General features: G+C 44.3%; 1 pseudogene; it reads right to left on the reverse strand.

The window, feature by feature from the left end:
* Positions 1-9,565: 9,565 nt before the first annotated feature.
* The window catches only part of LOC138247258 (sulfotransferase 1B1-like), a 32,655-nt pseudogene continuing 14,931 nt past the window's right edge, over positions 9,566-27,289 (reverse strand).

A 27,289-nucleotide genomic window follows, 5' to 3' on the forward strand; every position in this document is an offset into this window, starting at 1 on the left:
GTTAAACATCTATCTTAGTGACTTAATTGAGGGCCAAAAGTGTAAGTCTACAGAACCTTGCTTAGGTACTAACACCAGTGGACTGGCCCAAGTAATAAGGGATCACTCAGTTACTCCCACGTCCTGCATCCTGGCCAGCGTCTGCCTTAATACACTCTTCGGCTCATTTCGACATGATACATCTTGCTTTTTACTGGAAGCCTATTTCCTCTGCCAGTGTCATGAAAAGAGGGGTGTCAATCATTGAGTCAGCAAGAAGAGAAGGTTAAATCATCCCAGCATGTCTTTACACTCTTTTTGCTGCTCTGGCATCAACACAAGGGCAAGATGGGCCCCTTCCACAGATTCATTCTTCATGCCACTATGCAGCAAGACAGGAAAAGCCTCACTCTCTTCCTCTACTTCCTCTCCCGTAGCCATGATGTTCACTGTGTAATCTCTCTGGAGGTGAGGCTTAAGCTGGTTAACATGGAACACCCTCCTCTGTTCCCTTCTGGCCCTATGTCCACCAAGTAGTTCACATCAGTAGTTCATAAATCTTCTTCCCTACCTTGTATGGCCCTCATCACTTATCCTCTAAAGCACAGCACCGGACGCTCACAGGGGCATATTTATAGGCCCTTAGCTCCACCTTGTGCCGCATTAACGTAATTTATTTTGACTTTAATGTGGCCCAACAAGGCCAAAATCCCCACGCCGGATTTACAGAGTGGTGCAATGCATGCATTGTGCCACTCTGTACCCCTTTGAGCTACATTATGCCTGCACCAGGCATAATGTATGCAAAGCGGGCGTTCCCCCATTAGGGGAGCCGGTAAAATGGTGCAAGGAAATCTATGAGATTTCCTTGCACCATTTATTATGGCACTATTAACACCTGCTCAAAAGCAGGCGTTAATAGGGGGCTTCCATTCTTTAGAATGGGCCCCTATGTACTCTGTAGAAGTAGTGCCAATATTTTGGCACTACTCTTGCAGAGTACATCAATAGCGTAATAAAAATGTCACTATTGCCTCTGCGCCATGGTGCGCCATATTTTAAATATGGCGCACACATGGTGGTGGTAGGGGGATGCTAAGGGGCGTAGGGAAAGTGGCTCTGCACTTAGTGCAGCGCCACTTTCCATAAATCTGCCCCTTAGTGCCCACTCAATGTCGCTTTTCGGTAATACTATACATTTGTCAGTTCTTGGCTAGCCCATAGGTTGACCCATCAACTTCCTAGACCCAATCTCATAGCACACCACATCTTTTGAGGTGACGTGGAAGTTCCTCACCACACTTCTCTGATCAATGTGAGTGGGCCATGCACTGGTGCCCAAACAGAAGTTCAAAAGGACTGAAGCCTGCTTTCCTTTCTGGAATTACCCTTTTATCAAATAAACACTGCAGAAAAAGATCTTATTTCCACATGAGGTTGTCTGGTAGAGTTCTAGAGTTCTCCTCATAGCTTTAAGGGTCTTGTTAGATCTCTTCACTAACCATTGGTTTGTGGGTGGTATGTCATGGTGAAGCAGGAGGCCTCACTATCCTGCTCTCACATCTAACTCCTGGATGAGGAGGTACAGTTTGTTCCCCAGTCAGAAAGCTCAGGCTTTGGAAATTCAACACTAGAAAAGAATAGTAGGAGATCCCTCGCTACCACCTGTGCTGTCATGCTCTTCAGGGGTATCATCTATATATACCTGTTGGCATAGTCCACAACAAGCAAGACAAAATTGCTGCCAGGTGCTCAGAAGTGGTAAAATGAACCTAGAATGTTGATTCCTTCCTGCTAGAATGGAACACCCACAACTTACAGAAACATCACTGATGTCTTGGTCTCACATCCTGATTTATCACAAAATTTGGCAATTGGGGCACATTCTACAAAAGATCTCTGTATCTATGTGTGTCCCTGGCCAGTAGAAGAGATGGTCCAATGTATTCTTGGTCTTTTTAATGCCCAAGTGTCCTGCTAAGGGCACTTTGTGGGCCAGAAACAACAGGTAGTTCCTATCCACCAGTGAAACCACAAGCCTCTTGCTAGTACCTAGCTCAGGATTCAGGGCCTCACTCCAAAGCAGTCCCTCATCTCAGCCTACATAATGCCTTCTAACCATTCACTTGCAGACCTGCACATGGGCATCCATCAGAACTTCCACAAGTGTAGGGCACTCATTGTGTGCTTTGCAGAATTCTTCCTGAATAGCTTCTCAACATCTACCAACCCCTGCAGCTCTGTCAGTGACCCCGTCTCTAACATCTGGTCCATTTCATGTGTCATATCATGCGCTCCACCAGGCGGAGGGACAATTGATGCTATGGCGAAGGCCTTCTCAGAGTCTGCCCTGATGCACTGACTCTGTTTTCTTGGTCTAGGAAAATCTGGAATGGTCCCAGTCTCTTCCTGAGACTACAATGCAGCCTGTACTCTGGTCAACACAGCTGACATGGTAGGCTTCTGGTCATTGTACTAAACCAGGATTAATTAAGTTATTGCCCAAGGGACCTACAGCACCTTGCTTCTGTCTAATCTCTACATCAGCCATGGCCCACTTGCCATTGATTTCTACCTCAACTTGTGCAACTATGTACTTTGTATTCTCTCTAACGGCTTCCAAAACTGTGCCATTGGTATCAGGGAGGATCTTCTTGGTATCCTCTCAGCCATAGTTCTATAAACTCTGGTATTTCTTAGGGCAATAATCTTTCTCCCGTTGATATGAACTGGTAACACAAACCTCATTGTATATAGATGAATGGGGCTCAAGACAATTGGATTCCTTCCCAAAAGGTTTGAGCTACCAGTGTGAGTGCAACAGGGCCCCCTCAGGTCCCCTCACCCACAGTCATCATACTTGCTATCATAGTTGCAGCTGGTACAGGGCCTTTCACCTGACAGTCTCTTTTGTACTGCCCCGCCTTGTGACATCTATAATAAGTACTCACCTTGAGCTTGGAAGACCTTCTTGTCTTCCCATCTCCTAGTTCTGTTTCAGACTTGAACCCCAGTGCCCTTTCTGCTTGTGTCCTTCCTTGGAAAGCCGGAAATTGCCCTAGTCCTTACCTTCCAGTCTAGAACCAGTCTACTGAGAGATCCTCTATCCATTTGCCTTAGAACTATGCTGCTTCAGTCATTTGTTAGCCTTAGCAATTGTCAGCCAACACTGCAAGTTTCTTTGATTCCCTCTCTGTCAGATCTTTCAGGTATTTTTAAGTAGGGTGGAGCACTCCTTATTGGGTTTCTCTGTCCACTTGAACTGGTTAAAGGCTTGAAAACCATTGGCCTCCATCCCTCTCACCCATTCACTTAATCGTGCAATCATTGGCCTCCATCACTCTCACCCATGCACTTAATCATGCAACCACAATTAATCCATATTTCAAATGGAACAGGAATACCGTTAGCACTTTTGACATCTTTAAACCTCTGAAGGTACTGAACTGGCGTCATGCCAAATGATTTGATCAGAGCTTCCTTCATTCACTCATAATTAATTTGCTCAGCAACAAACATCCTTCTAGTCACTGCTAAACATTCTATTGATTAGCTTATCATTAAAATGGCTTCCCTGGACACATCATTCAAAGCATGTGCTCTACATGCAATCTCAACGCTCACAAAGCATTCCAAAATATTTTGTCCTTCCACATATATGTGCACAAGCCCTTTTAGAATGTTGTCAGATACTCCAGTAGAGGTGGCAGGGAATCATGTTTCCCAGATGTAGTTGTCTCTGTTGACAACTTCAGCATCTCATTTTTAAACTTATCCTTTCTTTCTCCATTTCTCCTTCCTTTCCCTTTCCTGCTTTTTGCTCTCACTTTTTTCTTTCCTCAAGTGCCTATTCTTCCTATCGCATCCTCTTTCTTTATTCTTGTTCCTATCAAGCTAATCTCAATTTCTCTCTCTAAGTCTACATGGCCATCTCCACTTCCTCAGTCTTACCTTACTGAAGAGCCAACAGAGTCTCCAATAGATTTAACAAACCCAAGGGGATTACTCATTGTGTTGTTGACAATGGCACCCTATAAATCAGTGCCAGCTATTGCTTTGGGAAAACACTGAAATGTAAATTTGGGGATACACATTGTGTGCCTAGAGAAAACTTGTGCTAAGGGACTAAGAAAGCCTGACACAACAGCACTCTCTCAATGGGTTCCTACCAGAGTGCATCACAGTTTCTTCCTTCCCCTCCAGTTTCTCTGATTGGTTTCTTATAGTCCTCTTAAAGACCTGCCTGTCCTTGTTCCTGGGAGCTCTCCATGCCTTGTCCAAACACAGATGCCTCAACTGCTCTGAAGAGAGGGTGTCAAGGTCCACCATCACTAACCTTGTATCTGCCACTTCATTATGCAGTTTCTAATGTTTATAAAATTGATTTATTCCTGTACTCTTGCAAGCTGGAACTGGGTCTGCACATTCTAGCATGACTTGCTGCTATATGTGAGATGAGCCCTCTTTCGGGGCCATGGTGCATGCATTGGGCAATGGGCCTCAACATAGGGGTTGAGGTTGCTTGCCTATGACGTTCCAGAGTCCATCCTAATATGGTTCTGCAAGCTGGGCCATGTACAACCTCTTCTATACTTGACCCTCAGTCAAAGTGATGGCAGTCATAGGCTTCTCAAGGAGGTAGTATGGTGTGCTGGGCTCAGCACTCATCAGACACACATTGGTGCAATAAATGATTGTCCAACTAAGTGCTTGACTTTCAAAGAAAAAAAGTTGTTTATTGCACATTAGAACAAAATACTACACACTGAGGACCTGATTCTCAAAGGTAAACTTACACTTTTGTGTACGTTTACACTTGTTCTAGTAACTTTGCTACTTTTGGGCATTCACAAACTACAAGTGTAATTTTACTACTAGTAATTTTAACAGTGGCAAACCTCCACTTGTAAAATTACTAGTAGTGAAATTCCACTTTTAGTTTGTGAATACCAAAACACTAGTAAAGTTACTACAGTAGGTGTAAACTTACACAAGAGTGTGAGTTTACCAGTTTACCTTTGTGAATCAGACCCTGAGAATGCATACAATCTGAGTGATGCAGGATGTTTGTGTCTTTTCCTGCTATTGGATCTGGTACTCCCATTATGGTCCAGGTGGTTACCGCCCATGACTGATTGATTGATTGATTAGGCTCAGGTGAGGATTAACCCTGTGCTGTTTTAAATGGGCAAAGTGTATGAATAGATCTCTGATTCTCACAATGTGAGTCTTTCTGTCTGTGTTTGGATCAAAGCTCTGCTTGACCGGTCTCCCTCTTCCAAATAGTGCAAGCCAACAGTTCTCGAGACCTCCTTGAACAGTTGTGTCTCTGGTGATACAGCTGCTTCTGGTTGTTGGGGACTGCTGTTTGGAGGGAGCTCTAGTTCACTCGGGGCTCTGGTAATGCCATGTTTTGATGCAGACACATAGGCCCTCATTACAACATCGGTGGTAAAAACCGGACCGTCGTCGCGGCTACCAGCCATCCACCATAATATGACCACAGCCGGATTTCTGCCACAAGAATGGCGGAAATCCAGCTGTGGCCATACTGGCGGATGGCGGTAAGGTGGCGCTGCTACCACCAGCAGCCTCCCGCCAGTAGACCGCCGTCAGCCGTAACATGACACATGAGACGGCCTGGCGGTGTTCTGCTGGAGGGCGCTGCTGGCGGTAGCAGCGCCCATCCCGTCTCCTGCCAGAGGACGCCCTGGATCCAGGTAAGTCAGGTCGCCGACAGGGGAGGGGGGGCCCACGTATTGTGAGTGCGTTGGGGTGTGTGTAAATGTATGTGTGTGTGTGAATGCGGGTGTGTTTTGAGTGTGCATGTTCGGACGTGTGAGTGCATGTATGTTGTGAAATGTGAATGTGTGTCTGCGTGTATGTTCGGAAGTATGTGCGGATGTGTGTGTGATTGGATGTTTGCATGCATGTATTTATGTGTGAATGAATGTGTATATGCGTGTGTGTGTGAAGAGTGGGCGTGGATGTAGGGGGGTGGGAGGCTTGGAGAGGTAGGGGCGAGAGGGGGTATCTGGAGAGGTGGGAGGGACCCCTAACAGAGACCTTGGTCTAGCTGACAAAGCTAGACTTTACCCCTGACATTTTAGTCCCAACAACGATTGGAATTTTGGCAGGCCTGCAGGTGTGAGCTAGAAAACGACTGATGAAAGGATGAGTCCAGTGCCCCTGCAGATGTTGTTGTCCCTTGCAATAGTTCTCTTTACAGTGGATGTCCCAAAGAAGACTGTATGCACAAAGTCATAAAACAAAACCAAAACGGGTGGGAGTAGTATAGACACAATTCTGGTCTCCCAGCATTCTGTCATGGGCCCCAGCACAAGGAAGGCAAGGGGCTCCGCTGACTGCTATCTGAAAGGTGCAATACAGCATTAATCAGGGTTTAGTGGGTCCCTCAGGCCTCAGGGCCCTGGAGCCACTGCACATGCTGCACCAGTGTAAGCTACGCCTCTCCATATGAACAGCAAACTGATTTTTGTTGGAGCAACTAACTTTGTTAGATCACTGAAAAGCAGAAGCTCCCATGGGCACTGGGCACGCATATCAGCCAAGGGTCCCCTATTTGACAACTTCAGCCAGTCCTAAAAATCTACATATGCTATTGGTGCAAAGCAAAGGCAGACTGATGGCCTGGGAACCTTGACAGCCATGCAAAGGTATGATGATAATTAAGCAATACCAAGTAGAAAGGGAGAAAAGAATGAATTCAGTTGTGTATGAATGGGCAATGAACCAAAGTGACTTAACAAAAATTAATTTGTTTAACTGGAAAGCTGTTTTGAAATGTATTTTAAAAATGAAGGTGGGGAGAATTGATGGCCTTAGCTGAATTAGGGTGTGGTCTGGTAGGGTTCCGCTGCTACTCTCCTATATACGGCATTCTAAGTTATAATTGCATCTGGATTTCTCTGATTCCCCTTTATGCTCCTCCCTCTTTCCTCAGTCACAGGTTAAATGCGGAGAAAAGGTGTATAGGTAATTAACATCACCCACAGCATAATTCGTAACTTGCATTTATTCAGGTTTTTAAGAAAGATAAAATCAGTGCAAGCTCTGTATAGATTTAGGTTCAGTGTGTGTGTGTGTATATCTATCTATCTATCTATCTATCTATCTATCTATCTATATATATATATATATATATATATATATATATATATATATATATATAATCACACAAGAGAAAAACACCGCACTCCCGGGGAATTCTTTAGCAAGTTGATTTAATGACAGGCAGAATTTCTTAAGCAGCATAAATCAAGCTCCATGACGCGTTTCGACATCTCGTCTTTATCAAATGGTTTAAAGTCTTTTTCAATGCTGTTTTAAAACGTCTGTCTTCAGTGCGCAGAGGCATTGTGGGATTTATACCTTCATATCCCATATAATGAAAATGTGAACAGATTGTGGGAAGATTAATGGTACAAACTACTTACTTGTCACTGCACCAACATTATCCGTGCCACCTGCCTTGTCTTTTCAACTGCTCACAGAATAATGAAGTTCACAGGTGTGGGATATGAAGGTATAAATCCCACAATGCCTCTGCGCACTGAAGACAGACGTTTTAAAAAAGCATTGAAAAAGACTTTAAACCATTTGATAAAGACGAGATGTCGAAACGCGTCATGGAGCTTGATTTATGCTGCTTAAGAAATTCTGCCTGTCATTAAATCAACTTGCTAAAGAATTCCCCGGGAGTGCGGTGTTTTTCTCTTGTGTGATTCTATATTAAGGGTCGTGGTCTTGACCCTTACACCAGCACCAGCAACCAGAGTGCTTTGCTTCGAAGACTGCGTTGAGGGTGAAAAAAAAAAAAAATATATATATATATATATATATATGGGATAACAACACAATTTCAACTTTAGATGAGTCGTGAAAGAAAAACATGAACATTTTTAAAACTAGAAATCAAAAGTTGCTTTTTGTTCTAAATTATATAACTATATCCTCGTTGGGATGTCCACTATATCACTATTGCACTTTGGTTCTTTGTTTCCAAACCAGACTGTATTCGGTAATGAAAGCAGCAGCTCTTTAAACCTGGTTTAACACAGCAGATTGGATACTCAGGAACATTTTTGTTCCTGTTTATCAGAAGGGTCGATAAGAGGGCCTTTTGGGCTACATGTGGCTTGCGGGCATTATAACGAAACCAGTGATCTATACTGAAGAGAACACACTCCATTAACAGCTCAATTAGTGGGAATGGAGCAGCCCCAGCCCAGATTTGATAGTGGAGAACACTTTGTCCATATGCAGAAAGACAAAGGGGATTACTGGTCCATATGGCAGAAGATTCAGATGAATGCACAGTCAAGAAGAGAGATTAGGAGAGTAGCATAGTCAGTGAGATTCAGAAGGGTGTAGCTCTAACATTTCCCAACTAGAAGAGCAGTGAGTCACAGAGTGAATTTGTGCAGTGACTAAAGTTAGAGATGGACCCGGAGCAAGTACCTTAGCAGGTATGGTACTTTATTTATTTGCATTAGGTGGGACTCTGGGGTTGATTTAGAGTTTGATGGATAGGTACTCCTTAGCAACCGCGACGGTGTAGCCGGTCTGTCAAACTGAAGGTACACCTGACCCATTTTGAGTCAGGCACACTGCAAGTTTTACCCTGATGGAGAAAAATGTACTTCCTCGGTGTAAACGTTCCTCAAATGACCCAAAACAGTAGGTGCCATTAGAAGTGAGCCACCCTACTCGCCTCCCTTTTCAGAGTGGACAGTCAGGTGGCATATTTTTTACTGTCCTTCATCGCCAGGTATATCCTTGCGGTGAGGGACATTACAATAAGAAAAATGATCACCACACCATGGGAGAAAACTCCCATGGTGTGGAGATCATTACTGTTTTTTTTTATTTTTCATAAATAATCTCTTGCTTTGAAAAATTAAAAAGTTTGGAAAAGTTTGACAGAAGGCCAGCCATCATGTTTGATGGAACTGTCATGAAACTTTTCCTACACTGACTAGAACTCAGTTCTCGTGGCAGGTGGACGTGTCCAAATTTGGCATGTAGATCTAAGGTAGTAAAGTCCTCAGTCACCCTGTCTGCTTTTAGTCTATTTGCTAAATCCTAAAACATGTCCTCTGTCTACAGTGGCACAGTGGGTGAAAAACAATTGTTTGCAATGTTACCTTGAGGAATTCCAAGTAGTTAGACTATTTGTGTGCATTAATTCCATCAGCTGTTGGGTGTCTGATTGCCAATAGTATGTCTGGAAACCTCAGACTGGCATAGGTTTCCAAGCCTTCTAGTGCCAATGTTTCTAAAAAGTAGTACATTTGCATCTATCCAAGAAGTACTTCTATGGGAGCAGATTTGCTGTTTTTTTTTTTAAACCAGTCACTAAATATATTTAAGTTACTGATCCAAAAAATTAACAAGTTGAAACCCCATAGCGAAATCAGGATGATAATACTAACCAACACAAACATAACAGAATCAACTCAGGGTCCCCAGACACAACTACCAAGACAAGAATTAATTTATTTGGGGATGTCACATCTCAAACATCCCCCTTGAAGCTACAACCCTGTTAGAGATATGACTATACTCAGATGGAGGTACGAAATCGCAGGGTGGTACCCGACATCTGCCTCTCAAATTCCTTATCAAATTTCTCATTCTGGGCAACAGTGAAATTGTTCTTCCAGTCTCCAACGATGCCTGGCAACAGAGACAAAAGGGAGGGCATATTACATGGTGAGAAGGTTCAGCGAACTTTCACTCATATTGCCTAACTCTGGGATGAGCAAATCTTCTACGTTTTTTCTTAATTATACTTAAAGTAACAAACCCATAAAACAAGCGTAAAACATTTGGGTAAAATTGTATAAATTAACACAGACATACATAAATACAACTCAGTCAAAAATTAGTAAAATGATCTAACCGCTAGTCTAGTGTGTCACAGCAAAAACAACTTTAGTGGATGTGTCTATTTCACCTTTCTGAAAACTGATTCAGCTTACTGAGGCAGCATTTCTCATCAACTGTCCTAATCACTTCCCCTAATGAATTGTACAATGGACATTGAAATAATAACTGTATTTCTGTCTCAATCATATTGGTGCACTGAAAACAGGACATGTCTTGACTGGCAGATAAGACCCCACTTGAAAGTGAGTTTGCTCAGGGGTAAAATGCCCCAGGACTTTGACAAGGGCAGGCTCAACTTCATCCACAAGAGTCTAAAATTTGGGAATAGGACTGTCACACCGATGTAGAGGGATCCTGGGAAGTCCATAACTTCAGCATGTCCATCAGAGTCACCATTTTGCAGACGTCCAATAACTTGCCCCCCCAGTAAGATGAAAACACCAGTGATGCAGTCTCTTCAGTGGCCTAACTTGGACTTCCCCACCCACTCACCAAATAAAGGAGCGGTCCAATCCTAGCTGAAGATATGCTTACAACTTTAAGGTCCATCCACAAGGGGATGGTTAGTGGACTATGTGGTAGACAGAAAAAGTAGTTTAAAAACATTGTTAAGTCACACTGCAATAACCCAAAATGTCCACAACATAAAGGGAAGTATTTTTGAAATTCTGTTCACTTCCAAACCAGAGGTGAACTTTGGGCCACCATGCTTCCCAGTGAACCTCTCTTTTGCACTTGAGCGTTGAAACATAAGACTCCTTCACATCATGATGTGGTTTCTCCATTTGAGGTTTAAATATTTTTTAATTCCTAGTGCACCCAAAACCATTGACTAGTTCCAGAGGTGAATTGTCCAAGAAGGTAATCTCAAAAAACAATTGAGGCTTGTAAACCTTGAACTTGTTTTAGAAGTATTAACAGCCAGGCACCTCAAGACTCAATACATGTATCTAAAAGGTTCTGGAGGCTGCTGGGCATCTTTCAAACTAATAAAGCATTGTCTGAGAAGAGCAGGGTTGAATTTTTTGTAAGCACCTGGATGTGGAGCTTCATTAAGCTAGTGCTTACAAAATCCACCAGCTCATTATTGTACAGGAAATGAGCAGTAGGGCATGTGAGCCTTGGAGCACATTATTATTGAGAGGCACTTGGTTTTCTCCCCATGTGCCCCAGCACACTGTGGCATAATTATTATGGTACCGTTTTATCTGGACGTTGAGCAGGGTAGGTGGGATTCCCAGAATATGCAGCGAGCTCCAGAGGAACATTGTCAAAGTCAGAACACAGGTCAACAAACACCACATAAAACAGCACTTTCTTCAGTGTTACATATTTTTCTAGGATCACGCGGACCCTCAGCACTTGACACACTGTGCTGGTATATGGGGTTTTTACTGTGACCAGTGTGTTAAGTATCTCATATCATGACTTTCTGCTTGGAAAGGAGGATGTCTAACATTAAGATGGGGCATTTTTGCATCAGAATTTTCATTTTTACCTTCTTCCCAATTGTTATTCTCAATACATTTCACCAGGATTTCTTAGTGAAATGCATCAGTGTACAACTGAAGAGTTGAAATGAACATCACACTACCTGTAGTATGATTACCTGCCGAACCACCAGTTGTGTACAGAACATTTTTGACCCCATACATGTTTCCAGTCACATGGTCTATTAAATTGAGGTGACATTTTTGGCAGTACCGGGCATCACTCATATCAAGTATATGCTGGATTATTGAGTGATGACCTGGATTCTGCAATTATAATGTGCACTGTATGTAGAAGGATAACAATCTGTAGTGGATACTTAAGTCCCTACGGCCTTATTCAGAATTTGGCAGGAAAATTACTCTCTAAAAACATGGTGGATATCAAATCAGCAGTATTACAAGTGCCATAGGCTATAATGCCTTTGTATTATGACAGAAGGGACGTTTGCCAAGTTTGTGAAGGCGAATAAGGTTTAAAGAATGCTTAATTATGATCTTCATTCCTAATCAGTCAGAACAGTTTCCAGAATGTAGTGTTTTTGAAAGGTAGTAAATATGTTAATCTAATTACCAGCTTTTCCTAATACTTTTTAGAGTGATTAAAGAAACGTATGAAATGTCATTATTAGACCACTTTCGGGGTGAGGAACAGATTGCACAGGTGCTACTGGGCCCCAAATAGTGGTGATTGAGAAAATTTGCCAGTGGTGTCCAGGGCTCCGTCCTGGAATGGCTCTGCAAATACAGCCAAATACAATCGTTTCCAATACATTCACCCAACAGTTGCAGCCCCGACAGAGCCCACATTTCCACGAAGACAGATGCAGCTCTGACTAGTATAAGACAGTCACCGCATCAGTTGGAACCTGACTGAATGTAGCGATTTCACAGGCTTTTAGTGGTTCTCAGAAGAAACCTTCTGGGAGACACCTTCACAGCCGGAGTCACTCCTCGCTTCGCTATCAGACAGTCAGATATTTCTTGGTGTTCTTCCATTCAGCACACTCTGGATTTCTTCTCCTTGACAGTCTTTCCTGCTGCAGGGCCAGGCAGACTCATTTCCATTTCTCAGCAGGCAAGTAGATTTCTAGTCACAGAGCAGACCCTCAGACCTCCCACAAGAAACTGCAGACATTAGGTGATGTCCCCTCAATTCTGTAGGACTGTCCATCAGGGAGACACCAGCCCTGGTCACAAATAAGTCCTTTCAGTAATCTGCAGAGCACCCCCTTCATTTGTCATGAAGGTCTTGGAGCTGTAACAAAGTGGGATGGTTTGAGTTCTATTATTTTATGTTATACTATTATACACCTTATCTAAACAGGAGATGGATCCACTGTCTCAAACTTCAGAACCAGTTTGGTGTGCTTCTCTTTTCATGTGCCCTTCTCAGGCTGCTCTTCAGGATCAGCCTCTGCACAGAGCAACACTCTTCACAGCTGGAGGGGCAGAGGGCTGTTTCCAAACTGAAGCGCCACAGCATCGGCACTAGGAAGTGTATGTTTTCTAAAAGTGACTGTCATCATGCTCTCTGACGCAGTAATCAAGACAAAAGGGCAGGCCTGGCCTACAAACCTTGTCTCCCTGCACAACAGAAACTGCAGTCCCACCTTGCACCTCCACCATCAAACTAATTGCAATGATCTTGAAGAACTATTAAGCATCCTCTTCCTAACAAAAGTCCTCATGGAATTTCTAGAGGTAGTCTGTCGCCACTCTCAGTGATGCTTCTGGAGACACATTTAGAATAGCTGGATGATTGGGCCTAATTAAAAGTCAGGCTACCACATCAAAATGCAGTCGAGCACGGAGGAGAGGAATCAAGCTTGTTTACCATGTAGAGGACGTTTCTGTCCCAACAGTCAATAAGGGATAGGATTTTGTATGACCCTGTCCTGCCTCAATAAAACGTTCTTTATACAACCAGTGATTATGTCAGAATGTCTTTTGCCCAATTTACTCCGTTAATATATCTGGCATGTGTACTGTGTATTTTGCAAATCTTGATCTAAATGAACTACAATAAAAACATGTTTTGCCCGAAATCAGCAGTTTGTTAGGCTTGTGATTTCTCATGTGGGCATTCTTGATTAGGAGGAATTTGCTGCAGCATGCCACTGTGCTTCGGCCTGCTTGTTCTCATCATGAAATGGCATAACCTTATTTGTTTTGGTCCAACATTTTAAACTCAAACCGAAATGAACCAGCTATAAACACTACTGAAGAGAACACTTCTCCTGTGAAAATTAGAGTTAACTGAAACTACAAGTAGAGTCTGGCGCCCAAGTCTTAATTTATGCCAGGTTGGGGGCATTTCTATTCACTTTTGAGGATTGGCACTGATTTTTATCATAAGGGTTTGATCCAGATAAAGAGAGAAAAGAGAGAAAGAAGGCAGAAGAAAAAAATAGCAAAACAGTGACAAAGGGTAAAAGCAGTGATGCAAAACAAAAGAACCTGCAATATGGGCTTCTAAGGGCCCATCACTATTTCTATTATTTTGTAAACAAATTAAGCACTGGTGGCACCATTTGGGGGTGGGGGGCTCAAAGGTGCAAGTGTTAAGCTGGTCCTTCCCTTCCTCATGAAGGGGGCAAGGTTATTGTCCGCTATGATCGGATGCACCCCATCGTAGTTGACCGTGGAGTTGACCTTCATCTGCTTGAATGAGGTGTGGTACACAGTCTTCTCCAGAACCTCTGCGCTCACGTGCTTGCCCAGAAATGTTGCCACCTTACATATTTCACGTCTGGGGTCCTATAGGGGCAAAGGAAATGTTAAACAGTCAGTGCGTGAATGGTGGATTAAATACAGCAAGGCTAAGGTAGATGCGTGAACTGAGTCATGGAATGAATGGGCAGTTGTATGAATATAGTTGTACAGCATGCTGTGAAAGGGTGTGGGTTGGTCAATGCATTGATATTAATTATAAAAATATAATACACGGTACTCCACAGAACACTGAGTGGTTCTCCGTCCAGCATGAAAGTAAGCAAGTGTAAGCAATACTGAGATCGAGGACTATATCAATTCATCCTAAATAACTCTGAAACAAATTAGTTTCTCTCTATTCAGTGCTTCGAGTGTTGCACAGCGTCTGTATACTCCATTTGACCACTGTTCATGCATTTCAGATCTCTATCCCATTCCATCCCATATTCTATATCCCTTACCGTACATCTCATAACCGCTCTTCTGGGGAATGTTACTTGGTACTGGATAGTTGTGTGTTACAATAAAAATGTTATTCGTCAACAGTTGATGGTTTTGTCTTGTATGAAAGCACATGAATTTAGTTTTAATCCAGTTGTCTTTTCTGCCTCTAACATGAAAGTAGTTTTTGCAAGACATTTACAGTGTTGCACTCAGCCTATATTATGCCTGCATATACACACGTGCCCTTTAAAAAAATCATACGAACAGACCTTAGAAAGAGAATAATAATATTTTGGATTATTCTTAACATTACACGTCCCTTTAAACAAATGTTGTTCTGAGCACAATGAGCCTGTGATTTCAACATAAATTTGAAACAATAGTGAAACATACAATTTTCCTGACAAATCTTAATAATTTTACACCGTGTTTGGTTACTTTTAAACACTTGAGGTTTTGTGTCTTTTTGCATGATACTGTTTTCCCCTTCCAGCAATGGGGAATATTAAATTTGTCTCACTTCCATTAAGGTTTGTGGTGTCTGTCTTTGTGTTGCCTGCATGTGCATCTTTTTAGTCACTTCATTTTTTATTAGTCCGAGCAAGAAGCATACTGATGAAATCTGCAATCTATAGATACTGAATTTTGTGGCGAGAGGTCAGATCCGTAACTATGTGGTTAACAGTGCAGCTCAGAATGTCTGACTTCACGTGGCACTGGCAATATCACACAATGATTTCACAAGTTAAAAACTATAGTATTGGGAACAAGGTGACTATAGTTCTAAGCCCACACTAAATGGATAAAACCCCTCCCTCCTTGACAATCTTTTAGAAACATTCAATTGAGGCACACTGTCTACCTGTGTCTACAATCTGCTTGCACCCTGTCTCTCTTCCTTTCCATTGACATGGCTGTGAAGGCCCCACTCAATTTCCAGAAGAAGTGGTGGTAGAATCAGACTAGCCAGGGTTTGTCCAAGAGCATTAAACAAAGGCTGGACTGACAAGATAATTTCAGCCTCAGGTATACTAAAAGAGGTTTGCATTACACTTTGTCCATTGAGTAAATTGTGCCAAATTGTGTGCCAAGCCAAAATCTTTAGCACAATTGTTCTGTTTTATTTGAGAGTGAAATTTACATCAATGCAATATATGGTTCGATGCCGCAAATTGAAGATTCCCATCTGTCTGGCCATGGACGTTTGCGAGCAGAACATGGTGTCCGAAAGCAGGGACAATCAAAACAGTAACCTCCATGTTTAAATGCACATACTGTATACATCTATGTGATTTCTACAGGTCAACGACGCTGATCTCAAAGGAAAGGTTCGGTGGATTCATGCGCTCCAAAGATTTAATGTAACACACATGTCACAATCAAAGTGAACTAGGTCAGTAGGTTATTTCGCCTACTGCAGACACTTGTGTAACCTTTATGTGACAGACTGTAGTCCTAATAAGAGTGATCCATACCAGCAATGCACTCACAGGTGTAACACTCTGACTAGTTATTCAAAATTGCAAACTTCTCACATTTCTTTGTAGATGGGGTTAAATGACAACACTCTTTGCTTTAGAAATCGAATAAAAGAGTAGTTATCTATCAACTACATAGGTACTTGGGCCAAATATTTATACGTAATTATCTGTAAAGGATACCAAAATAAGAACAAGTTATTTTATTCGTTTTAGCCACACCTCTGACCTCGCTCCAAAGTTTTGCTCCATTACACTCAAGATCACAGTTCCTATATTTATTTTATACACTTTGACCTTGGACAATACTGCTCTGAAGTAGAAACATTTGATCTCAAATATTCCTGAATGGATCTTCATAAAATGAATACTGATGTCAAGAAGTCCCAGTGAGATGGATCCACATTTTTTGAATTAGGCCACGTTGAAAGTGTGTGAAAGCCTTGAATTGCATTAATTTGCCATTTCTACAGATGCATTATTGGATGGTCTGGGAAGTTAGGGTGCTGGATTACTGAGGCAGAACGTTCAGCCCTGCAGTGCGGTCATTACAGTGGTATCCCTGATGGAAGCAAAAGTGAGGCCGAAGAGAATCCTTGCGATTGTAAACAGTGTATACAGATCACATCAAAAAGGCTTTTTAAAGAATAAATGGCTACAAAATAGCGCTTAGAAGCAATAAACACTTGCATGGGATATCTGGTCATGTTGGACCGGGACAAAGTCAAAAGTTCAGGCCGATCGTGATTGAGTATGGGCCAGATACAGGGACACACTGGGGTCCGCTGAACAAAAGTACTTTGATCCAAGATGTGTTGCCATCAACGAAGATGAGAGATGCACCAAAGCGAGGTGTTGGTGTCAAGCCATGCAGGGAATGAGATGCATTGATATTCTCCATGCAACTGTGGGGATGCATTGATTCTAAGTGCGATGCGCTGGTTCCAAATGCAATGCACGGCATCAAATCTGCACTGGTTCGGAAAGCGATGCACTGGGTCTACTCCATGCAATGACAAGGATGCGCTGGTTCCGGCACATGCAAAGGCAAAGATGAGCCAGTTCTGATGAGGATGTGTAAGTTCCTGCTGTCACAGCACTTTATACTCACTTTCAATGAGCCAGGACTGGGATGGCAGCACTTTCAGCAAGCAAGGTCCAGATGCTGTAACAGGGCGAGATGGCAGTCTCTTGTGTCCCTGAGACTTTAGAAAGGAGGAGGCAAGCCAGTTCGTCTTTGGAGTCACTTTGGATTTTGGATGGAGAGGTGCAGGTTCAGTCCTTCTCTCTCCCAGGAAAGAGGGCAGCAGACAGAAGGTCAGTCTAGCAAAGCAAGAGTCCAGCAGTGTAGCAGCTCACCAGAGTGGCAGTCCTTGAAGCAACATAGCAGTCCTTCTTACTGGCTGAGTATCCACAGGTCCAAAAGTGTACAGAATTGGTAGTATCAGAGGTCCAGTACTTATACCCAGTTGTGCCTCTAAAGTGGGGGAGACTTCAAAGAAAGGTCTTTAAAGTGCACAGACACCCTCCCTTCCTGCCCTGGCTCCAAGCTCACTACAGGGGGATATGCAGCTCTTTGTGTGAGGACAGACACTGACTATTCAGTTGTAAGTGCACGCCCCTTCCTCCTATCCTGCCCAGGATGGCCCATCAATATGTTGATGGCTAATTAGTCACACCTAAGCTCCCTTTGTGTGTGGCTCTTTAGAGGGAATGTACAACGTGTAGCTGTCATCCACCCCGGACGTGTAATAGAGACAGGCAGTAGGCACCAAATGGCTAACGTAAGTAAATGCCAACTTTCTAAAAGTGGCATTTTCAGAACTGCAATTTAAAATCCGACTTCACCATAAGTTGTGATTTTAAAATGTGAGCCCACAGACACCAAACTTGAAAACCTTATCCGTTACACATTGTGAATTACACTTATAAAATATAATAAGGTATTTCCAATGCTATCCTATGGGAGAGATAGGCCTTGCTGCAGTGAAAAACGACTTTGGGAGTTTTTTACTACCAGCACATGTAAAACTCAAAAGTACATATCCTGCCTTTTAAATAGATTGCACCTTGCTGTCTAGGTTGTCCAAGGCCTACCTCAGTGGGGCATATGTATAAAAACGGAAGGGTTGGGCCTGGCAAAGGGTTATTTTGCCAGGTCAACATGGCAGTGTAAAATTACACACACAGGCTCTGCAATGACATGCCTGAGACATGGTTAGGGGCACAATCAATGCTGCAGGCCCACAAGTAGCACTTAATTTACATGTCCCTGGCACATGTAGTACACTTTACTGGGGACTATTAAGTATTTAAAAATAGACCATTTGGGGTGCAGCCAATGTTACCATGATTTATGGGAGAGCACAAGCACTTTAACACTGGTTAGCAGGGGTAAAGTGCACAGCCCTAAAGCCAGTAAAAACAAGGTCAGAAAAGTGGAGGAGGTAGGCAGAAAGTCGGGGAGGAGAGGCGTGGCCTGCCGGGAATGGAGTAGGATGTAGCTTGTCTTTGCTATGAGTACTCACGGATTTATAAGCTTTAATCTCCCTGTACCGCAGTTCTGACTCCTGCCCAATATAGGGGCCCTGAACGTCCCTGGGGACGTCTCTAAATATGTGACTAGCACCTCCTTTGGTGGGAGCGGCATGGGCTGGCTTGCCCCTGAGTCTGGAAGTCGCTTCCATTTTCAACACAGTGCTGAGGAGGATTCAGCACTGAGGGTGGATGAGCCCTGGTTCCTGTAGTGTGCTCGGAGGGGCTGACAACTGAGAAGCACCAGTATCCCTGGGGGCAGAGAGAGCAGCAAGTGGCACCAGATACCCAGCGGTAAATCACTTTGGCTGACTCGCCAACCACCATTTTCAATGCGGACCGCTCTGTACGACAGGGGCTTTACTGTGTCGTGTTCCTGAGTGCAGTTGCGGCAGGCTGCCCTGTTGGCCCCAACAGTGCTGGATGTCCTTCCAGTGCATGCCTGTGCAGCTGATGATGATCAGGAGCCCCAGACGAGGCCGGGACAGAAGCAAGGCGACCTGCACCCAACAGGGATGACAATGCCCTGAGCAGCAAGGTGGGGCCTCTGCCCAACAGGAGTTGGCGAGTCAAGATGGAGGTACTGTGGTGGCGTGGGGGGGGGGGAAGTCCCTCAGAAGTCACTGATAAGACTAGGGCTGAGCACTAGCCACAGGCAGTAGAGGGGCTTCTGAAAACTCTTTCATTTTGGAAGCTTGGCAGTAGGGCTCATTGTTGGAACCCCTCGATCGTGGGGACACTGCTGGCATGAGCTGGCTGCAGCAGAGGCCCCCTCTGTAAGTCATAGGGTGTACTGCAGAAGTACTTGCTCATCTCGGGGTCCTGGATCGAAATCCTGCTTTTTGTGGGGGCAGTGAAAGTGACAGACCCCTGTTGTAGAAACTTAGTGGTGCATCCTGCTCATCAGTCTCCAGAATTTGCCCCACTCAGACTCCAGACTTCGACATCTATCAAGGGACAATAATTCACACAACTGCCTTGGAGTCTTGCCGGTTTGGGGCAGCTAGACCTGGGTGGAAACGCAGGTCCTCCCTCATAAATTAAACTTGCCCACACTACAATACCGAGGGGCAGATTCTCCAGAGACAGTTATTTTGTTTCTTTATGGTCCAAGCCTTCCCCAGCAATCATGACCAAAAGGGTGATTTAAATCCACAAGCTTAGGGGGCGATTGAGGCCCAGCCTATCACCCAGGACTGTATGGACAAATTCTTGAATTATATTATTCTCGAAAATCGACTCCCTTAGAGCAGATTTTAAGAGCTGTATGCAGGATCTCCATAGAGAAATTACGGGTAGACAACCTCAAGCACACTATGGACTCTCGCGCAGAGGACCAGGAGATGCTTTAGCACCACTTAGCTGCTTTAGAAGACCAACAGATCAAGCTTCAGGCCAAACAGGAGGACTAGGAGATCCGCAGTCGCAGAAATAATATTTGCATCCATACAATCTCCTGGGGAGCAGAGGGGAAAGACATCAAGGCCTTCACAAGTAATTTACTTCAGACTATCCGAAGAGACTAGGAGGAACAGCCCTTGATCCTGGATAAAGCCCAACACATCACGGCCATGGTTGGCCGTCCAGACATTACCCCTGACATTTTAACCAGAGTCCACTTTTTTCAGGTGAAAGAGGCCATTCTGAATGCAGCCAGGGGAAAGGCAGATCTGGTTTTTCATGGTCATAAACTGCAAATCTTTCAGGGCCTTTCTTCTCTGACGCTTAAGAAATGGAGAGACTTTAAGCTTGTCACAGAGAAGTTGCAGGAACAGGAGCTCAAGTACCAGTGGACCAGTCCCTTTGATCTTCTATTTGAGTGGAAAGGCAAAAAACGACTAGAGATGTCCCTGACTGAAGCCAAATGCATGCTGGGCTTGCCTGAGGGGTCTCTGGGCCAAGAGTCCTCACCCACCATCCCGGAGCAACATAACCAGAAATGTTTTAAGGCATGGGCAAAGTGGGTTCTGGCCCAGGGCCCCTGCTTTTCAGAGGCTCCCCTGATAGAGCCAGCTTTGTTCTGCCAGAGTTTTGCACTGATGACTCTGAACAATTCTTAAACTGATTATTTTCAATCCTGTTTTCCTTAAATGTATTTTTAATGTTGGTGGTGTGCGAGAGTCAATTACAAATATTTTGCAGAGAAATATTGTGTTTGTGTTACAATATTGAAAACACACCTCACTAACTGCCTATTAGATGCAAACACATTCCGAATTTGGACAAGTGTGCCAGTGCACTGTCAGTGACATTGCCAAAGAGGGCATGAAAGAATGAAACTGAATCATAAATTCAAAGCTGTTCTGAACAAGGGCCCCAAAATATGTTTGGCCAGGGCCCCCAAATCCTTAAGATGTCTCAGAATAAGACAGATGGAGCCCAACCTGGAGCACAGTCAGCCTACGTGGTTAAGATCGTTCCACTAAATCAAGGACATCCATGCAGCAAAAGAGAACATCATAACGCATTTGCAGAATATGACCAGGAAGCCTTCCAGCCCTCCGTTGATGATACTTGACTGTCCTTGCCACCACATACGCTAGACCTCTTTCATATGCTGGAACAATTTGCTATGTTAACATTATTCTTTCTTTCACAGGTCCTGCGGCCTCTGGACCAGACTTACCAGTTTATAATTCATTGTACTTTGCTCTGAGCAATTGACTGTGCTTCTTACTCTTAAACAACTGTGTCTGCCACCTGAGTCTCTTTCCCAGTCTCCCCTCCTCCATTTATGGGCTGTAATCCATCTTGGGTGACACCTTTGCGGAATTTAATGGGGCTTCTCATTGGTCTGCTGATGAAGCGGCTCGGCATGTTGGGCCCAGTTGGTCCTCCTGTTTTGTCTGGACTTTTGGTTTGCCTCGCACACTGTCCTAGATACTCTCCTAAAAGGATTGGGAATGGGTTGAGGACTTCTGCCCTTCAGGCTTCTCCGCGCACTCCAGCAGACTTAGAACCAATACTGCATCATTACATGTACACTGGGTAGGATATGGGGACCCAGACTAATACTAAGCTCCTATCCCTGAACGTGAGAAGGCGTAACTCCCCCAGTAAGCAGCAGCAGATATGGTGCTACCTCCTTCAGCAGGACCCCAACATAACTTTTTTACAGGAGATACATTTGCTCGGGGAGGGCTCCAACCACATGACACATCTGCCATACTCCTACCAAAACTGGGTGTATACCGAGTTTTAAATACTGGGATTGGCTATCTTCTTTAAACCAGGCTTTTATACCAAGCTAATATGTGTAGTCGGGGACCTAGGAGGGTGTTTTCTGATGGTGATAGTAGAGAGAGGGCATTCTACCCTGACCTTCCTCAACCTATACACCCTATCACGCCCAAGAGTCTTTCCTCAAAACAGTACTCAAGGCCTAGCTCAGCCTGTCTAAGAGGAGGTTTTTGTAAGAGGGCCTTCAATTTAGTTTGGGATCCTGTGCTTGATAGGAACACTACACATTTGTAGAGCACGAGGGCTATGTCAGGCCAGCTCAAGTGGGAATTTACAGATGCCGGCTTAGTAGATGCCTGGCGTTATCGCCACCCCGACGTGCAGGACTACTTTTTTTATTCTCATGCCCATCTATCGTACTCCGGCATCAATATTGTGTTCCTTACTCATTCCTTCTTGAGAGGCCAGAAATCAGCACAGATATCTCAATCTCTGACCATGCACACACAGAACTGACCTGGTCCCTCTGGACAGGCATCCTGCGTGCTCTCCGCCACTGATGCTTCCCCCAAGCTACTGCGTGATCTGGTCAATAAAGCTACTATCCACGATACAATAAATGAGTACTTCGAACTCAATGACCTCACATACTCCCCTCCTCACATGCTTTGGGACAACTTCTAGGGGACCATAAGGAATCGTCATCTCCTTCATCACTTATAGCTAGATTGCAAAGGAAACACTTATTTGAAACTACACTCACTGAGGAGATTTCTGCCTTGGAAGGCGTTGATAAGCTAAACCTTTCAGGGCATAATAAATAGCAGCTGGCCCTTTTACAATGTCAGCTGTGAGCCCATTGAGTAAATATAGCAGAACGGTCTCTACTGCCTTTTAAGCAAAAATAAAAACTTGTTCTGGGAGGGATAAGGTCGGCACACTCCTAGCCTGCAGACTGTGCCATCAGTACGCTCACTCATATATTGCCAATCTACACGTGGCAACCCTGGGCTGGACGATTCGGGAATCAGATAAGCAGGAGGAATTTAGGGCCTACTGCCAAGCTGTCTACACCAGTGGTGGGGGACCAAGCTGCTAATCACTTATGCATTTGGGATTGCCCGTGGGCACCCTTCGACCCACAGATAATCCAGGGCTTGGGGGCACCCTTTTCCATAGTGAAATTGGAGGGGCTCTCTGTGGGGAAGAGCCCAGGCCTGGGCGGCCTACCGGTCTTGACTTTCTACAAGGTCTTTTACTCCTATTTGAAGGACCAGCTGCTCTGGCTTTAACTCCCTCACTCACAGTACTGGCCTCACCCCCAGTGGAAATCTTGCTGATCCTTAAACCATGCAAGGAACCTACTCGCTGTCCTTCTTATAGGCCCATTGCATTGTTGAATATAGATGCCAAAATCTATACCAAGATGCTGGCCAATCGTTTGCAGCCTCCTCTGCCTGGCCTGATTGATCCAGATCAGGTTGGCTTTATCCAGCACCGACAGGGCCCAGACAACACCAGACGCCTCATCCACCTGGTAGAAAAGGACCATATACATAACATTCACACCCTTCTCCTGTCTTTAGATGCAGAGAAGGTGTTTGACAGGGTCAGCTTGGCATTCCGGCAGGCAGTTTCCATCAAGATAGGGCTGGGCCCTCTCATGGTCAGCAAAATCTTGGTTACATATGCCATGCCAACTGCCACCTACCTGACAGGATTGCAGGGCATAACCTGGTCACAACGCTTGAATGTACCTTCATGCCTTTATAGAATTGTAGCTGAGGCACCCTATTGTTTTTGTTTTGATACTGCTCTACGGTTGCACAACATCCTAATTGTTAGTTCTCTATACTTCCATCATGGTTGGCAATATATTGTGCAAGTAAGGCAATTCAAATGTACCAATGTCATTTTGAGATCTGCTCATTGTATTACATGGTCGGTATTTGTGTACTCTGTCAAAATTCAATAAACCAATTATGAGTAGAAAACAAAATTGCGATCACCCCAAGGCTGCAAGGTTTACCCTAAAAGGGGTCATAATCTGTGCTTAAGATTTCTTTTGCCATCTCTGCTGTGGTGGGATGAAGCTGACGGGGATGGTACACTGTAATGGCACATGGTGCTGGCAGTAAAAGAATACATCCATAAGGAAGTCTATTATCGTTGTTATTGCCCTGCAAAGAAAGCAGTTTCATAGGTTGTCCAGTTCACATCTTTCCACTCTTGCATACTAATTCTTTTCACATGTACCTGTCTTAAGCTACTGCCAACTTATCCAGTTCTTTCATTCTCTAAGGCTGGTATCAATATTAGTTCTAACCAGCAGCGGCGGACCCAAACCTCAAAGATGGAGGTGGAGGGGTGTGAAAATAAAAAAAATAAAAAAATAAATTTAAAAAAAACATTTAAATACACTTACCTTCATGGACGCTGCTGTCTCCTGCCTCCTCACACACCTCTTTCCTCAATGTGGTGTCCTAGTAATCACTGGGACCCCAGCACAGGCTCCCCAGCAATCATGGTGCTGCTTTCATGTTAAACCTTGCATGAAAGCATCATGAAGACTGGTCTGAGCGGCTTGGACTGCTGCTCAGACACAACCCTGGGGCCAGTGTTCTTTTGAACAGCCGGGCTGGAGAAACCTAAGTGCACATGTGTTTATGGCCAGCCGCAGACGGCCGGGCAAACACACATGTGCACTTAGGTGCACTCTCTCCTCTTCCCCCTCCCTTCTCCCCCTCCAGTGGCCCGGCCCCGCCCCTCCCTTCACATACTGCTGGCTGAGCCTGCAGCAGACAAATAAAACGATAGTGAACAATTGTTTTATTTTTCTGCTGCTGGCTCAGCCAGAGGGGCGACTCTCCTTCGCCATTGCGAAGGAGCCGCCCCTGGTCCTAGCTCCCCTACAGACACGTGGTTGTCAATCAAACCGTTCCAGTAACAAGCCTGGGGATTAACATGCCTCCATGGGCCAATCACCCCAAGGGAGGGGCAGTTACGGGGGCTCATGTTCAGGGATGGGCTGAAAGCTAAAATCAGTCTTCACAAATATATTCAAACTATTCTTGACAATGCAACCACTGTCCCCATTAAAGTGGGTTAATGGAGCCATGGTTGTAATGTTGCAGCCGATCCTGCTCTGAAAGCAGCGCTCTAACCTGCATCCCACCAAAAAATGCCAGAGTGACACAGTGGCCAGTTTGACCCTAGTCGTGTTATTCAAAAGGTCACTAGCCGTGCAACTGTCTGTACAGTCTGCCAGACTTCTGACCAGCCCCATACAACACAGTAGGTTACAGGATGTTTTACAGTTCCATCATAGGCTTCGGTTTAAAGGATGCTGAAAGGATGCAAGGTCTCCAGGTGCACTGTGCCGGCTCGGAGGATCTTTTTGTTTGAATGTGTCACATGTTTACCGTTGAAGATCTGTGTGTATAACTGTAAAAATTAGTGCTTTGCCTCTGTCTGCCGAATATGTTCCAACCCTGTTTGAAAGGTGACATTCTGGCCGTCTGAATCTGCTTCACATACAAAATAAATTTTATTTTACTAATATGTCCTTCCAGACTTTTTGCCGTGGGAGGAGACTTTCATTGCCATAAATAACTACACCCCATCAAAAGCTATACGCGCGATTAATCCATAATGCCTGGGAATGTTCTTTTTCACTTTTCACATTGTTCTTTTTCAGATAATTGATTCTCATATTCAGGTCGAGTTTTTATCCATAATGATGTGCACTAACGGGAACTCAACTAAAGAAAATGTTTCAGGGACCGTGTGTCCACTGCAAACCATTTAGTTGGCACTCTCCAGCTGTAGCAATGGAAATGTGAAGAAGCAGCACACCTTTCAATAGAGCTGGGACACATACTCGTGGGATGGAATCCATACTCATACACACTGGTTCTCACTCTCGCGCTGTTTTCTTACATTACCTTGGAGTTGGGCAGTAAGCCCTGAGATGTAAGGACATTCCGGATGTTATCCCATCGCCCTCACTGGTGCATCCAGTGTCAGAGGAGGAGACAAGTGTTCATCTTATTCAGAAAGTTTGGGGGCAAAGGGTGTGGGTCGATTTTGGATTTACTCCAAGAGTCAATGCTGTGCACAAAGCAGAAAAAGATGGGAGAGGGATTATGGTTTTGGACTGAGGTTAGAAAATAACGATATATCACCAAGTGCACCGTATTCCAGTCCAAGGTATTCTAGGATTATTACCGTAGAGTAAAGTTCTAAAGTACACTGGTTTGTAGAAGGTAATCTTGAAATGGAATTTGGACATGGCTGTCAATACGGGGGCAGCTGCTCCCCTTAGCTTGACCAGTGGTACTTCTGGCACTGCTCGTGCTGCCCCCGGGGATCAGGGATCATGAAGGCAGCAGCAGGAACAGAATTTAAACAGAATGCTAGGAGCCTAGTTTTTTTTGTGCAGTTTCCTCTCCATGCTCTTCCCCGTCATTTCGATGCTGTTTAGAGGCAAGAGATTAACCCTGTGATGTCCGGGAGGAGCAAAGAGATTGTGGTGCCACTTCCACCTCTGGCATTTTGGTGAATCAGTGTCCATGACTATGGTCATTTGGACACCTTGTATGTGGGGTGGGAGGGAGGGATATGGCAGATGGTGTTGAATATGCCAGGGACAGTACTCTTGCCGTTATTCGTGTGTAGAAAAAGACAGCACACCACGAGTAAACGCAGGCCTTATTTTGGCATGTTAACATTGAGAACAATGGAGGCGGTCAATGCCAACAGTTCTATGTGCACTCAAACAATCTCCACTACTAAGGACCACTAAGTGTTGATAATGGTAGTCTAGCCCGACTGAGTGTGGAGTGGAGTGAGTACTGGGACACTCATTTCCTTCCTGCAAATGAGTTTGGCTCACTTTACTTCAGCAGACTATTGTACTAAGACCTTCTTTATGGTTAGATAATTAAGGGGGTTAAAATGTCTACTGCAGAGACGTGCCTTACACTGAGATACAAAACTCAAAATCCGAGTGGGGCCATCTCAGCTCTTTATCCTTTTGAGATCAAATACATGACTCATAAAGCGGGTGTATGTTTAAAGCAAAACCAGATCAAGGTATTAATACATTTTAATCGCCCCCTTCGTTTACCTCTGCCATCTGGTGTCTCACAAGGGGAGAGATTAGTCAAAAGAAACAGCTGACAGTCTCTTAAACCTCTTGAACCCAATCGCAGACATCGACAATCACCACTCTGAGCTCCCAGATCTTACGATAATTGCAGAACATATATCAGAGGGAGCAGATGAAACCCTACTCCTGAAGATACACCTCTGGCCTGGGACATCTGTAGCCACTGTGTCTGCAAACCCATTCACATTGAACATTCAGTGACCTCTAAAAGTACTTACTGACCCACCAAAACACAAAATAATAATGTATGGCTGATTAACATCAAATCATGCAGTCTTGCCTCCAGCATGTCCTCGTAGACCAAGAAGAGGAGATTGGGATATGTCTGTGCCTTCTCCCACCAGTCCTTCACGTGGCTGTACCAGGAACTATAGCTGACTGAAAGA

Source organism: Pleurodeles waltl, chromosome 7 (genome assembly GCF_031143425.1).
Source record: "Pleurodeles waltl isolate 20211129_DDA chromosome 7, aPleWal1.hap1.20221129, whole genome shotgun sequence".
Classification (NCBI taxonomy): Eukaryota; Metazoa; Chordata; class Amphibia; order Caudata; family Salamandridae; genus Pleurodeles; species Pleurodeles waltl.